This window comes from Chiloscyllium plagiosum, unplaced genomic scaffold, assembly GCF_037043375.1.
Source record: "Chiloscyllium plagiosum isolate Xiang-an unplaced genomic scaffold, Cpla_swu_hap1 HiC_scaffold_21, whole genome shotgun sequence".
NCBI lineage: Eukaryota > Metazoa > Chordata > Chondrichthyes > Orectolobiformes > Hemiscylliidae > Chiloscyllium > Chiloscyllium plagiosum.
The window spans coordinates 18,747,849-18,763,220 of NW_028270159.1; the positions used below are offsets into that span (position 1 = coordinate 18,747,849).

Genomic DNA, 15,372 nt, shown 5'->3' on the forward strand with positions numbered 1-15,372 from the left:
AGACTGATAACTGCAGAAAACAGGAAATAGAAGTAACAAGAAAAAAGGTACTGGTTCTACAGGCAACTTCATGAGCAATACAAAACCAGTGCAAAAAAAAACACACTTCAGATCGTGACCCCAAAGCCCTTAAAGTGGGATGTTGATGCTAGACCATGAAACAATTCTCCTCCCCACAGGGCAAATTAAAGTTGAGCGCACAATATAATGGCAAGATCAAAAAACCTGAAACTCCCAGAGCAGAAATAAAATCCACTCAACAAAAGTGAGGACTGTCGAGTTTAGATTATAGTGGCGCTGGAAAAGAACAGGTCAGGCAGCATTCGAGGAGCAGGAAAAAAAAAACGACATTTTGGGCAAAAGCCCTTCATCAAGGATGGATGCAGGGAGCCTCCAGGGTGGAGATATAAATGGGGGGGCGGGGGCTGGGGAGAAGGTAGCAAAGAGTACAATAGGTGGATGGAGGTGGGGGATGAAGGTGATAGGTCAGTGGGGAGGGTGGAGCGGATAGGTGGGAAGGGAGATTGGCAGGTAGGACCGGTCATGAGGACAGGGCTGAGCTGGAAGTTAGGAACTGGGGGAAAGGGGAAATGAGGAAACTAGTGAAGTCTGCATTGATGCCCTGGGGTTGAAGTGTTCAGAGGCAGAAGATGAGGAGTTCTTCCTCGAGACGACGGGTGGTGAGGGAATCGTAGTGGAGGCGGCCCAGGACCTCCATGTCCTCAGCATGGGGGGGGGCAGGGTGGAGTTGAAATGTTGGGCCATGGGGTGGTAGGGTCAATTGGTGTGGGTGTCCCGGAGATGTTCCCTAAAGCACTCTGCGAGGAGGCGTCCAGTTTCCCCAATGTAGAGGAGACCACATTGGGAGCAACGGATACAATAAATTATATTGGTGGATATGGAAGGCTCCTTTAGGGCCTTGGATGGAAGCGAGGGAGGAGGTGTGGGTACAGGTTTTGCAATTCCTATAGTGGCAGGGGAGGGTGGCAGGATGGGAGGGTGGTTTGTTGGGGGGTGTGGACCTGACCAGGTAGTCACAGAGGGAACTGTCTTTGCGGAAAGCAGTAAGGGGTGGGGAGGGAAACATATCTCTGGTGGTGGGGTCTGTTTGGAGGTGGTGGAAATGTTGGCAGATTATGTGAAGGTTGGTAGGGTGGAAGGTGAGCACCAGGGGCGTTCTGTCCTTGTTACGGTTGGAGGGCTGGGGTCTGAGGGCGGCGGTGCGGGATGTGGACGATCTGCGTTGGAGGGCATCTTTAACCACGTGGAAAGGGAAATTGCGATCTCTAAAAGAAGGAGGCCACCTGGTGTGTTCTGTGGTAGAAATGGTCCTCCTAGGAGGAGAGGAATTGGGAATAGGGATGGCATTTTTGCAGGAGGTAGGATGGAAGGAGGTATAATCCAGGTAGCTGTGGGAGTCAATTGGTTTTGTGAAAAAAATGTCAGTGTCAAGTTGGACATAAAATCCACTCATAGGCACAGAACAAGCAGGTCTCATAAAAAAAAGGGTGACATGTTAGTGCTAACGGACTACAATATCTGAAGGGGTCACCTTAACATTGCTTCAATAACCTGTCTTACTAGCAAACGGTCAGCCAGAAGTAGTAACGGATAGGAGTGACAAAAAAAGATAGAAAAAGCCAGAATTCCACTGATAGTTGGAACTGTTAAGTTGTTGACTAATACCCAGCTCCTGCATAGTGCAACACTGGATAAAGAGTCACTGCACATGGGAACTTAAGATGCTGCAATGAAGAGTTACTTCCAACATACACAGGTGGACATGAACAAATCATTGCAACCACAGACAGCTGTGTACAACTAGGAAGGCTGAACCTTCACTATAGACAGCTGCCCAGTGACCTCACCAGAGGACAGAATGACCATTAGTCCCAGAGCAACATCATCCTCTAGCAGTGCAAACAGTAGCAATAGTTACTATGGAAACAACACACCACAGTCAAAGATCAACCACCCTAGGAACAGCCAACACATGCACACTATTAGGAAACCTGCATGATCAAAAGGCTATGTATGCTTGTATAATGATGTATAATGTGCAACTGACTAGGGTTCTCTCAGTTCTCCAAATAAACAATTAAAAATTACTCAATGGATTACTTCTAACTGCTAATAACAGCATGCAAAGTCAAAAAAATGGATTAAAAATGCAATTGGATGGAGTTTACTGACTGGCTATAGTCATGTGACCTCTACCTCTTTTGTGCCTGTGCGCTCAACAGCAACCATTAAACATCACTTGGAACACTCTGGTACCAAAGATGTAGGTGTCGACTTCTTTTAGGGAAGTGCAGCTCCAGCCTGTTTAAATCCTGCAATGTTGTTTTTGCCCCTCGTGTGTCAGTACTTCAAAAAGGATACCCTGGTTTCTCTTATTCAACCTGCTGCATTTACAACCAGCTTTGTGACCCACAGGGATGCTGCAGAGAGGCAAGACCTCAGCAGGCTCTGGTTTGAGGGATTCAGCCTGGAACCTACTTTATCCACATCCCCTTAAAAAACAAAGGGTTTTAAAAAAGGTATGCCAGTCGTAAGAGTGAACACTGCATAATTCAAGAATATAGAGGAACAAGCCATCTCGACCTCAATGTTTATACACCTTTTGAGCATTTTAGGAAACAGCTTTCCTTTCTTACTCAACTTCCCCCTCAAATTACATCCAGGCTTTTCACTAACTATTGTTTGATTGCAAGTTCCCCATTCCATTTAAACTTGGGTGATGGAATTTCTCCCAACTTCCTTATTGGACTTTGCACAAATGTTTAGAGCAGTAATTTTGCACGCCCCTGAACATGTGGAAACACCTCCATCCACCCTATTAAACCCAAATTATTGGTTTTTGTTGATTCACTTCCCTTTTTTGAAAGCCGAACCACCTGCCCTGGACAAATCAAAGAAAAATGTTGAAATACATCATGAGACACATCAGGACTGTCCACAGGCCATCCACTAAGTGGTATGCGGTTTTCAGGGGTGGGGTGTTTTACTACGTCACTGAATAACTCTTAGCTCAAAAAAGAGAGTGCAGGCTGATGCTTCAATCAAATCAGTTATGAAACATCTCACCACAAGTTACAAAACAAAAACAGCACTCGAGAGCAACCAGGTTGCTTCAGTACTGGGAGATTATCTGTGGCTACATTAGAATTACTACAGTGTGGAAACAGGCCCTTCAGCCCAACAAGTCCACACCGAACCTCCCAAAGAGTAATCCACCCAGACCCATTCCCCTGCTACTCAGCATTTACCCCTGACTAACGCACCTAACCTTCATATCCCCGAACACTATTGGGCAATTTAACATGGCCAATTTACCTAACCCGCACATCTTTGGATTGTGGGAGGAAACCAGAGCAAACCCATGCAGACACGGGAACAAATATGCAAACTCCACACAGACTGTCGCCCAGAGCAGGAACTGAACCCAGGTCTCTGGCACTGTGAGACCACAGTGCTAACCACTGAACCACCATGCCACCCTAAAATGCATTGTTGGAAACTTGCCCACAAGTCACAATACTCTACGTAAAGCTATGACGGATGGTGAGCTGCTTTCTTGAAGTGTGGAGGTGCTGGTGCTGGACTGGGTGAACAGTTATTAACCTGGTGTTGTGTAGTTTTAGTCCAACAGATTTGTTCTTGAACCATTGTAGTCTATGTGCAGTTGGTAGATCCACTGTACCATCACTGAAAGGTAGATAACATTTCCAAGCCACTTCTCCTCCTGACTTGGAAATGTAATTACCCTTCCTTCAGAGTCATTGGATCAAAATCCTCAAACTCCCTTTCGGCATAGTGGGCTGTACACTGCAAGCAGCAGCTCATCAAGGCCTTCAAAGATGGAGAATAGTGATGGAGAATGAAATGCTCGCCGTGCCTGTGACACCCACATCCCACAAAGTCAATTAAAAATATACCCTCGCAGTTTTATCCATCCATCTCTTGTAAAGCATTCACCTTCAACAGACAAAACTCAAAAATAGCACATACGTGCTACTACACCCAGTGAACCTGTCATGATGAACCTCTGGCAGGTGTGAAATGAACCTTCTGTCCCAGAGGCAGGGACATAATAATGCAATTTAAATCTTCACTTGCTGCAGTGGCAGAGTACGATTGTATAAAGCCACAACCAAATAAAAAGACTTGATTATTCCATCTAGCAACTTCAGCAAGTTTCCCTTTGAAGGTTCCAATAACTGAAAGTTTAAGAAATCAAGTTGCACCCACAAAGCAAAAAGCTATTTGCTACCAGCAGAGCTTAACAGAATTGCAGACTTTTCTTCTATTGCAGAGTAGACTGTAGGCACCAGAAAGTTTTAAAAGAGGGTGGCGAAAATCTGAGTCAAGAGATTTCACTTGTAACTTTAAACTTTTCGTGTGAAAAAGATAGCCACACAGATTTGAAAAGGATCCCTGCTGTTGCTAGATCAAGCAAAATATTTAAATTAAAAGAAAAAGGGTTCAACTGTAGATGAAATGGACAAGATTAGCAAAGTTACAAGTCATTTGAGAAGCTCTGGACCAGATTAAACTCTCTCAAACCTTATCAAGGAGATAGCTTAGACCCTAACTTTTATTTAAAGGCAACTGGAAGGCACTGCAGTCCATATGCAATTTGACTGGTCAAATTATGAAGCTTTAAGCACAACACTATTCTTACACCACAGTTAAAATACAAACCAAGAATTACCATAACATTACACATCTAACTCCTTATCAACTGTTCCAATATAGCAGCATCCCATACACATAGCTTTGGCAAAGGCAAATTCAGCAAAAGAGTGTTGTTCACACATGCAGTCTTCTCACTCTAATCCAGTAGAATATACTAAAAGAAAACAAATAATCTCGCAGCAACAGAGACAGGCACAACCAGCAACTTCCTCCAAAACCCCAGCTTCAACTGACAGCCAAACTCAAACCCTGGGTCTGAAGAGCCTGACCCCACCCACTCACATTTCTCTTGTTTAGTTGAAAGGCACATCTCATCACAAGCTGGACAGAAGTTGTAGCAAAGGTGACTGAACAACTGCAAGAATCAAAACTGGAACCAGAATGTCTTTGAACAATTAACAGCTTTATTTTATTTCCGCCCCCTTGCCCAATCTCAAACTTCAAAGTGTGCAATTGTTCCACTGACAGCACAGCTGCATAACTTCGAGAAAGAGTTAGCTTTATTTACTGACGGAGTATCCAGTTTGCATTTGTGAACCAGTCATAAATTGTAAACCTGTGTCTCTGCAAAGGTCGCCTCATTTTCATGGAAGCAAAATGACCACAAAGGCATTAACATCAATCCACGATGAGGACTCAAATTCTTGAATCATTAGGTGCTGCTTATTGGATTCCTGGCTGATTTTAATTTCTAACTGTCAGGCTAGTGAATTTGAAGAGAATGGTGTTCTGCCAGAGCAATCTTTAAACATAAATTCAATGCAAGTTGTTTTTTTCTTCATTTTAAATGACAGAAGCCACTAAACAGCCACACAATGCTAGAGTCTTGGAGACCTGGCAAAGTTTTCGTGATCGAATTTAGTCAGTCAACTTTTTTGGGGGTGAGGGGAAGTGATGCTGCTCATTTGTCAATGACGACAAAATCCTCACCAACTGGGACAAAATTGAAAACATTTGGGCAGCATGGTGGCTCAGTGATTAGCACTGTTGCCTCAGCGCCAGGGACCTCGGTTCAATCCCTGCCTCAGGTGACTGTCTGTGTGGAGTTTGCACAAATTATACACATTACCGAAGGGGAGGGGAGGGGGAGGGGGGGGAAGAGAAAGAGATAAATTAAACATTTTTTAAAAAGCTATTTGGTTAGGCTTGATCTACCCATTTAACAAGAATTATTTCCCAAACAAACAATGTCTACCATAAATTGTTCATCTCAGAAGATTAGAAGAGATGACTAAATAACACTAGTGTAAGGGACTTCAGTAACTCAGACACAGGATAACTGTACTGTGCTGTTGCTAAGCATGGACAGTGGTTTTATTTTGCACCACTCTTGACAAATGGATGTCTTGATTCACTTTACAGCGAACTAGGTACCTTTCAAGTGCAATCACCATGACGCACAATACATAACAGCCAATTTGCTTCTTGCAAAATCTTACTGTGCCCAAAGCAATTTTTAAGAAATTCAAATGGTATTTTCTGCCTAAAATATTTGGCCACGAATTAATGGAGCAGTAACTTTCAGAAGAGAATTGGCAACAAATCTAAACAAACAGTCTCCTGAAATGTCTGGGGCACTTGGTTGTAGCCTCCACATTGACAAGTTGTCGAGATGGCATCTTGAAGACAGAGAGAAACTGTTCCAATCTACTCTGTCCAGCTTGCTCATGATTTTGAAAACCTCTTAGACCATGTCTCTGCCTTCTTTTAAAAAAGGATGGCGACACCAACTTCTTCAATTTATCCCCGTAACTAAAGTTCATCATTCTTGGAACTATTCTTGTGAACCACTTCTGCACTCTTCCCCAATGCATTCACATCCTTCCTATAGTCAGACACCCACAATTCTGATACTCCAGATGATGGAACAAGAATCAAATGTCTTTACCGCAGTCCTGTTCTACTCAAGTAATTAATTTGCCTTCAACTTTACACTAATTCAGGATTATCCAACTTAGGCTTTTAAAAGCTTCATTTAACCCCCAAAAGGTTGTGTTTCAAATGGTGTGCTATTTATTTTCATAACTCAAGTCATTGCTCCTAGATTTCCTCACCAATTTAAAGTCAGTATGCGAAAGAGGCAGTGACATTCATTATTCAAGGCCTTCTCTCCATTCCCACCTCAAACTGTAGTCTGAGCCAGTGATAAAAGCAATACAGATTGAACAGCATAGTTACTGGGAAATTTGGGCCAGTCAGGTGTAATCCAGAGGTTGCAGTTTGGCCGGTTTCATTGCTACTATTCAATTCTTATTCAGGCTTCACAGATAAGAACCCATTCAATTTCTCTCCTTGCCTGCACAGAGCATGGTACAATTATACAACCGAGGGCAACATAATGGTACATTTCCTACTACACTGTAAAGATACACTGTCCTTCTGCATAGCAGTACAGATTTAGAAATGGAGACTGACCAGTACTATTAAATATGATTTTGCTTCTGAACTCAGCCAAAAATAATTCTGAAGAGAATATTTTAAAGAGGGTGCAAATTTTGTGTATTTAGCAATACTTAAGAATGACTAAATATGACTTGGCAGATGAGGAACTGAGCCAGCTGCTTAACTCCATTCTTTGTTGCAGACACTACTACAAAGTAACCTGCAGAGAGGAAAGCCAAACTCTTGTAACACTTCCTATTTCTGAAATGAAAAAAAAATCCACTCATTGCTACTCAAACTCTACATTGTTCAACTGGTATAAACACTTACAATGCAGCTGTTTAAGGAAAGTCACAAGAGGAAAACAGGGAAGCAACAGAACAGTACTGCGTCCCTAAAGCCAGAAGTTTTAGTTATTAAAAAGGCAGATAATTTGAATTCACCTTCCAACAGTAATATTTTGGGTCAGTTTCTTTATGGATGTATCACAGTTGCCAATCTGCATGTCACTGGTCAGCACTTAAGACAAAAATCAATAACATGTCCATTTGTAGCTGTTGACGGGTCTTGAACACATTCAGAGGAATGGCAGAAAACTGGTAAGAAAGAGAACAGGATGTCGCAAAAACTGCACTCTGGGAATTTCAAACTGAATGAGTTACAGGTAATGTGTCAGCTATAAACCTACCTTCCACTCCTATAGCGTTATAAAATGCTAATGAATCCTTCAGCAATATAAATGTTATTTTGAGAAAGTTTTCAAAAGCTGGTGCAGAAAGTTAAGCAGACCACCTGAAGAAACAGAATGCTTAAAATTGAAGCACAATTTGAGTTAGTAGGTAGTTCCCCTTAAAATGGTTGAAAGTCTGCTATTCACTGATCCAAATAGGATATCCTATTTTCTGGTTCTACATGAACGGAGTTAGAGCCAGGATTCTGCGAGGGGTTGGGGGTGGGTGGATAGTGAATTCATTTGCTGTAATTACTACACTATCTGGGAATTTGAGTAGATACCCTCATGAGCAAGCTACTACAGTAACCTTCACAGAGGAGCTGGCGAAAGAATGCCTACAGTCAGGTAGAGAGCAGGAGCAAAATAGGATTAGGTTAAACGTCTCCTCAAACCTGCTTAGCTATTCAGTAAGTTCATGATAGATCTACACTTTTATACACCAACGCCATGTGCTTCAATTCCCTTAAAATCCAAACTCTCCAATCTCAAACTTGAATATACTCAACCAAACATCCATTGTGAGAGTGTGGAGGACTCCCAAGCCTTACAGCCCTTTAAAGTTTCCCAGTGTAAAGTGATCAACCCCTTATTTCAAGACTTACTCTCCCCACATACCCTAGCTGTGAAACATCCTAACATCTATCCCGTTAAGCCCCTTAAGAATTTTATGCATTTCAATGAGATTACCTCCTACTCTCAAATTCACAGAATATGGACATAAATCTCATTAGTCAAAGAGTACAGAAGTCCTCAAGTTCAAGTCATTCATACTGACCAGATATCCTGAACTGATCTAGACCCATATCCCTGCAAACCCTTTCTATTCATATACCCATTCAGATGCCTTTTAAGTGTTGCAATTGTACCAACCTCCACCACTTCCTCTGGCAGCTCATTCCATACACGCACCACCTTTTGCATGAAAGAGTTGCCCCTTAGATCCCCTTTATATCTTTCCGCTGTCACCCTAAATCTATGCCGTCTAGTTCTGGACTCCCCACCCCAGGAAAAAGACTTTGTCTACTTATTCTATCCATGCTCCTCATGATTTTATAAACCTCGATGAAGGCCACCCCTCTGATGCTCCAGGGAAAAATAGCCCCAGCCTATTCATCCTCTCCCTATACTTCAAACCCTCCAACCCTGGCATCATATTTGTAAATCTTTTCTGAACCCTGTCAAGTTTAACATCTTTCCTATAGAAGGGCAACCAGAATTTTACACAGTATTCCAAAACTGGCCTCAAGGTCCTGTACAGTTGCAACATGACCTCCCAACTCCTATACTCAATGCATTGGCCAATGAAGACAAGTGTGCCAAACACCTTTAACTATCCTAGATTAGAGTGGCGCTGGAAAAGCACAGTCAGGCAGCATCCAAGGAGCAGGAAAATTGCAGAGCACTTCAGGGAACACCTCCGGGGCATCTGCACCAATCAACCCCACCGCCCCATGGCCCAACATTTCAACTCCCCCTCCCATTCTACTGAGGACATGCAGGTCCTGGGCCTCCTCCACCACCATTCCCTCACTACCTGATGCCTGAAGGAAGAACGCCTCATCTTCCGCCTCAGAACATTTCAACCCCATGGCATCAATGTACACTTCACCAGTTTCCTCATTTCCTCTCCCCCCACATTAACCCTGTTCCAACCTCCCAGCTCAGCACCATCCTCATGACCGGACCTACCTGCCCATCTTCCTTCCCAAATATCCACTCCACCCTCCTCTCTGACCTACCACCTTCATCCCCTTTTTGTACTCTTTGCTACCTTCTCCCCACTCCCAGCCCCCTCCCATCTCTCTCTCTACCCTGGAGGCTTCAGTCCTGATGAAGGGCTTTTGCCCGAAGCTTTGATTTTCCTGCTCCTTGGATGCTGCCTGACAGGCATCACTAATCTACTGGATTTCCAGCATTTACAGTCCCCACTTTTACCTTTAACGATCCTGTCAACCTGAGACTCCACTTTCAACCAACTATGCGCCTGCATCCCCTGAAAGAATCTCCATGAAGAGCTTATCTCCTGAACCCTAGTTGCACTCCTAAGACTATTTTGATCCTAAGTATATATCCTTGCCATGAGCCAGATATGATTTCACAACTTAAAAGAAAAAAAAGTTGTTCAATTCCCTCACTCCTACTCTAAATCCTGTCTTAAAAAGGTCAGAATTCTTAGATACTTGTACATGAGAAAGCATCTTGAATACAATTGGCTAAAGTCAGTCTGCAAGCAATGAAAATCATGTCAACTATCTACCTTCACTAACAAATGCCTAGATCAGTGACATTAATGAGTGTTGACAAGCTTTTCAGATGGACACTGATGGCACATGTCCATTGCTATTTACAACCAACCTTTCAAATGGGCACATACAAAAACAGGGCAAAGAAACAAAATTCAGAAAAGCAGTAGTACTGAACTACATTTGTCATTTTAATATTAGATAGCAATTCCAAGACACTTCCTTGTTTAAACAGACCACAACCAGACTCAATTCTTTGTTGAGATTAACTGGAGGTTATTTCATCTCCTTCACTTATTCCATTTATCTCCAATAGTTTTAAACAGGAATATTTTAACACAAAGCGATTTTGATCATTTATAATGGACATTGAGTATTCATAAAGGGGTTCACTCAAAGTAAGTTAAAAATTGTGTCTCTAAATGAGAGGTCAGAAAAATTTAGCTGGAAAATGTATACAGAATTTTTTTTTTTAAAAAGTGAAGGCTACATGTTGCTCAATGAGATATTTAAAATCAAACTGTCACCTGCTGAGGTCTTGATATTATAAATAACAGCTGCAGTCAAGAAGAATTGTTTCCAATATTTTTTGAGCACCTTCATTTAAGTGTTTCACTTCACTGTTGGTAACTGACTTAAGGCACACATTCTCAAGAAAAAGAAAACCCATATTATTTCTTGAATTCTTCAGTTCAGCTAGGGTTGTGTTTGGAAATCACCTTATGAAAACCCACAAAACAACGTGGTATTAAACTTCCCCACATGCTTCCTCAGTGTGGGATATGCATCTGAAACTGAAGTAACAGCTTGCTTCCTCAGACTTTGATCAATCCCCCTGAACTTCCCCTACTATACATTATAGTCAATAAACCACACCTGAACAAACACTTGGCTCAGTGACTGCAATGTATTGCTAAGGATTATTCTATATACACTGATCATTTACAGGTGTATTTTGACCCAAAATACTGGGCAAGGGATTTGAAAATGACACCTATAGGAGAATCTCAACTGCCAACTGATTTCAGTAGAGTTTTCTTAAAAATCATTAAAACAAAATTGCAGTCAAGTGTTGATGACCATTAAATAAAATGCCAGGTTAATGAGTCATAATTGACTGCACTGCAAATCATAGTTGGATTTATTATTTCATTCAGCAATAGCTTTTTAAAAAAAAAATTCTCAATCGTTTGTAAAGTGATTTAAGTTTTAAAATCAACATAGCATTTTTCAAAAGGTGAAGTATGGTGTCAATAAGTGATCATATTGCACGAGATAGACCAATTTACACTTTTAAAAAGTGCAAAACACTTAAAATTGGTCATTATGTGATATTGTTTCAGAAAAAGTTCTGAAAAAAAGGGGATGTGAAATAAAGGAACTAGTGAATACAGCGGAAGCAATATAGCAAGATTACCACACAGGTAAATTTGCAGCTACAAGGGGTTTATGTGAAGAGTTATTATAGTCTTAATAGACTACACAGCTGCTCTCCCACTGGAGAGGCAACTGGTAGTGTTTAAAGTGAGTTACCATGCCTCAGGCAAGGGAAAAAAAGAGATTGAGAAGGATCGATACCCTCACCAAATGCAGGAATTTAACCCACACTGTTGGTGTTAATCTACAAAAAAAAAATGCCAGAGCCAACTGAATACATCACTTATATTGAAGGCCTTTTGTGGCACATTGGTAGCATTCCTACCTCTGGACAAGGAGACACGTCCCACCTGCTGCCGAGGTGCACAAAAACATCTTTGAACATGAGAAAATAGAATACTTAATGCAGTAACAATTAAAACAGGTTTAATGCCATGAAACCTTACAGAAACTAATGTATCATTATCCAAAACAAGAATTTTCCAATGCAGATTATGGACGCAAAATAATTATTCACTAAACTGTAGGAAAAGAAGAAAAAGACTAGTATTCACAAAATGAATGACTTCTCCTATTAATCCAGCAAGTTTATTCAGGATATTTCTCTCATAGCAAATAGCAAAACTATTCAAAAACCGATGTTGTCGAAAAAGCTCAGCAAGTCTGGCAGCATCTGTGGAGAGAAAGCAGAGTTAACGTTTCAGGTCCGGTGACCCTTGATAAGTTACTGGACCCAAAACATGAACTCTGCTTAGATGGGGCACAATTTAGGAGTCTTGATTCAGAAGTCAGTAGCAACATGGTTTAAACGACAAGATTATGATGGTGGTTTGATTCTAATTTTTCCACTTTCTCTGAGAATGTGTACAGGATATGAGCAGGTAGGGAAAAAAAAGTTAAAATTTAAGTTTGTGAAACAAGAGGTTCAGCCGAGCATGACTCAGATCAGATAAGAATTGCCGTTAACAACGGGATGCTGGAGGCAAGGATAATGGGTCAACAATGTGGAAAAACAGTCATTATGTAGAGCCATTTAACAATATTGGAAGCATTCAGTATGCAAGGTCAATTAAGAAGGGGAAAGTATCCATGTAAAGCCAGTTAACAAGGTTAATAACATTCATTGTATAACAGCAAAAGGCTTAATTTCTACAATTGACACTCGCTGATTGTAATGGTCACTCAATGTATGTTGCCTTAGCTGCATGCTCCTCCCTGTAAAATGACTACACAAGTCATTAAGAATCTGCTGTTCGAGACAGAAGACCAAGAACTCGTGTCTCTGTACACATGGGCGATCATTATTCTGAGCCCTGGAGTGAGACAAAAGATGGAGGTAAAACTATTGTGTCGCAGCATTTTGTTTCAACTGAGGGGGGAAAAACAGGGACAACATCCTCATGGTCAGTGCTTGTTGAGTGTAACAGACCCAGGGAGAAGTACTTAAATTCGATATGAAATCATGTAATGATTCATACTAACCGTCATTAAAAGAAAGTTTCGCCCACATAAGTTGCTGCTCATTGCCAAGTTCACTATGCCAGGGTGGGGCTACATCCCCCCACTTAACTGAGATTCACTATCTTGAGTCTGGACAATCAGAACATCATCTCAAAGTGGGTGTGTTTGTATAATTATTTAAAAATAAAGCAATCAACCTTACTGTAAGCCAATGTGGTTAAAAGGAATCTTAAAAATTCTTGGATACACTTCCAGAAACACTAGCAGCTTTTCCTGTACTTGGTCCAGTTGCAGAAAGTGTACCCTGGCATGAGTTGCTACCTTTAAAAAAGGAGGCACTGAAATTTGATCATTTTAGCCCCAGTATTTTACTTTTGAGTTCTTCCATCCCCAGCCATTACTCTGTCACAAATGCAAAACACCAGACTGGTTAACTGGTCAACTTCCACAGCTCAATGGGTCTGGATTATAACCGATCTGGGACGTGGCACGTTGCTTTGCGATTGTCTGTTTAAGGAGAGAATCTCAGCCTGTCACTCAAAAAGATGAAGCCAAACTTATGGCAGTTTGGCTCACAAAGAAAAACAGTCCATCTGTAAAGTCAACTCGTTGAAAACAAGCCATGGACTTCTATAAATGGCAGAAGAGTGAAAATCCACCACAGCAATAAAAATAGCCCAAATTCTTCAGCTTTAACAGAAGATAAACCGTTTTTAAAAATGGAAAAATGTGTTTATACATTAGAACGTTACTCATCAGCGATTCTTCCTAATGACTCATCCTCCCTACGGACCACTATCCTTTTAATTAAAACTACTAACTTCTGAAAGTTGGCACGCACTAAATACTTAAGTAAAACTTTTAAACTGAGTGTGACTTTTAATAAAGTACGAAACCATTTGAAGACTTTTCAATGAAAAGAAGCGTTCTTCCATTGTCATAGCTTGTTGGAAAATATGCAAAACGTGAATTAGATCTATAGCGAACCCTCGGTTAACGCCCATTCGAGACGGAAACAACACTCCAAGCCAAGGAATTAACAGAATGTAAACGAAGGCGAGGAGTAAAGTCACAGAGATGACCTTAAGACAAGTATGAACATTGTGAAGTGCTTTTAAATCTGCAGGATTCTAGACAGAAAAACACCCACATTTGGCTTAAAATATTCCAGATTTTAACAGAGCTTTAAAAAAATCGAACAGTTGTGCAAGGCGAAGAATAACTCCACATTTAATAAAAAAGACTGTCAGCTACTTGAACTACAAACCACACCGAGAACATTAGTCAGTCAAAGAGACCCACATTACCCAAAGCAATTGCCTATTTTTACAGCAAAAGGTCGAATTAACACATTGAGGTCACAACTCCCTTAATCATTCCTACCTACAGCACATTCCTCAGCAACTGGGAGGAATAAAATATTATAAGAAGAAAGAAACAAATTGCGTCCCTTACCTCACTTGATGCAGAGAAACAAATGGACGGTGTCTAACGCACAACAATCGAACTGGGTCTGAAGCAGCTGATATGTGAGTAGGGCTCGGCTCCACTGCCCCGCCCTCTAAATCCACAACTCCATTCTCCTGCAGAAGCCGCTCGACCGGGCGAAAATAAAATATAACTGACCGGGGTATGGGTGGTGGCAGTGAGCGCATGAAATGACATCCGCAGCTGCAGCCTGGTCAGATTTCAGGCGAAACCTTTTAACACCAACAATGTGTTTCCTTCAGTTTCACCCACGCATCTTTTTCCTACGACATTGTCAATTCCTAATGAATTGTCATTTAGGGCAAAGTATAACAAAATTCGAACAACAGAGCAAAGAGGCTTGAATGCTAATCTGTAAGGAGATGTGGAAAATATTGCAATTTTCATACTTAGTCACATTTGAATTAATATTTACGGTTACATTTTATAACGCTGTTTAAATCTCAAGTATGCTGCCAAAATGAAACTGATGGCATTTATTATGGATGCTTTGCAAACACCGCTATTTCTAAGTTTAACTTAATACAGTCTCCATCTTGGGAATCAATTCTAAATTGTTAGGAATGCTTGGGATTAAAGTGGTAACTGAAGGAAAGTTAATGGTGAATATTCAACCCCCCAAAAACGCTAATTTCCAAAAATCAATCCTGTATTATGGGATATACCTCAGCTGATGGTCAATTGCAAAGAAATACAATTTAGCAATTCATGCTGACATCAAACTTAACCAACAGCCAACCATCATCCACCAAAGGTTTTACCAGATAAAACTGATTCAAATTACCCTCTGGACTAGGAGACCCAGCTCAAGTCCTACCTGCTCCAATGATCTGTAGCAACATCTCTTACCGGGTTGATTAGAAAATATCACACTAGACTTCCCAAGTAACTGAAAATGGCAGCAGATGACTAAGTTGGTGAAGCATGCAGACTTGTACTGGGGAGATAGTGGCACCTGTTTAACATATACATGAGTTTAAATGACGTGTA

The 15,372-nt window shown here is 41.3% G+C and overlaps 1 protein-coding gene across 1 annotated transcript in view; it reads right to left on the minus strand.

Annotated features, from left to right (window-relative positions):
• LOC122564892 (gelsolin) overlaps positions 1-14,504 on the minus strand; it is a 75,914-nt gene extending 61,410 nt beyond the window's left edge. Inside the window, exon 1 of the mRNA XM_043720304.2 lies at positions 14,350-14,504. The gene's annotated coding sequence lies outside the window, so the exon portion shown is untranslated. The remainder of the gene's footprint in view (positions 1-14,349) is intronic.
• Positions 14,505-15,372: the final 868 nt, after the last annotated feature.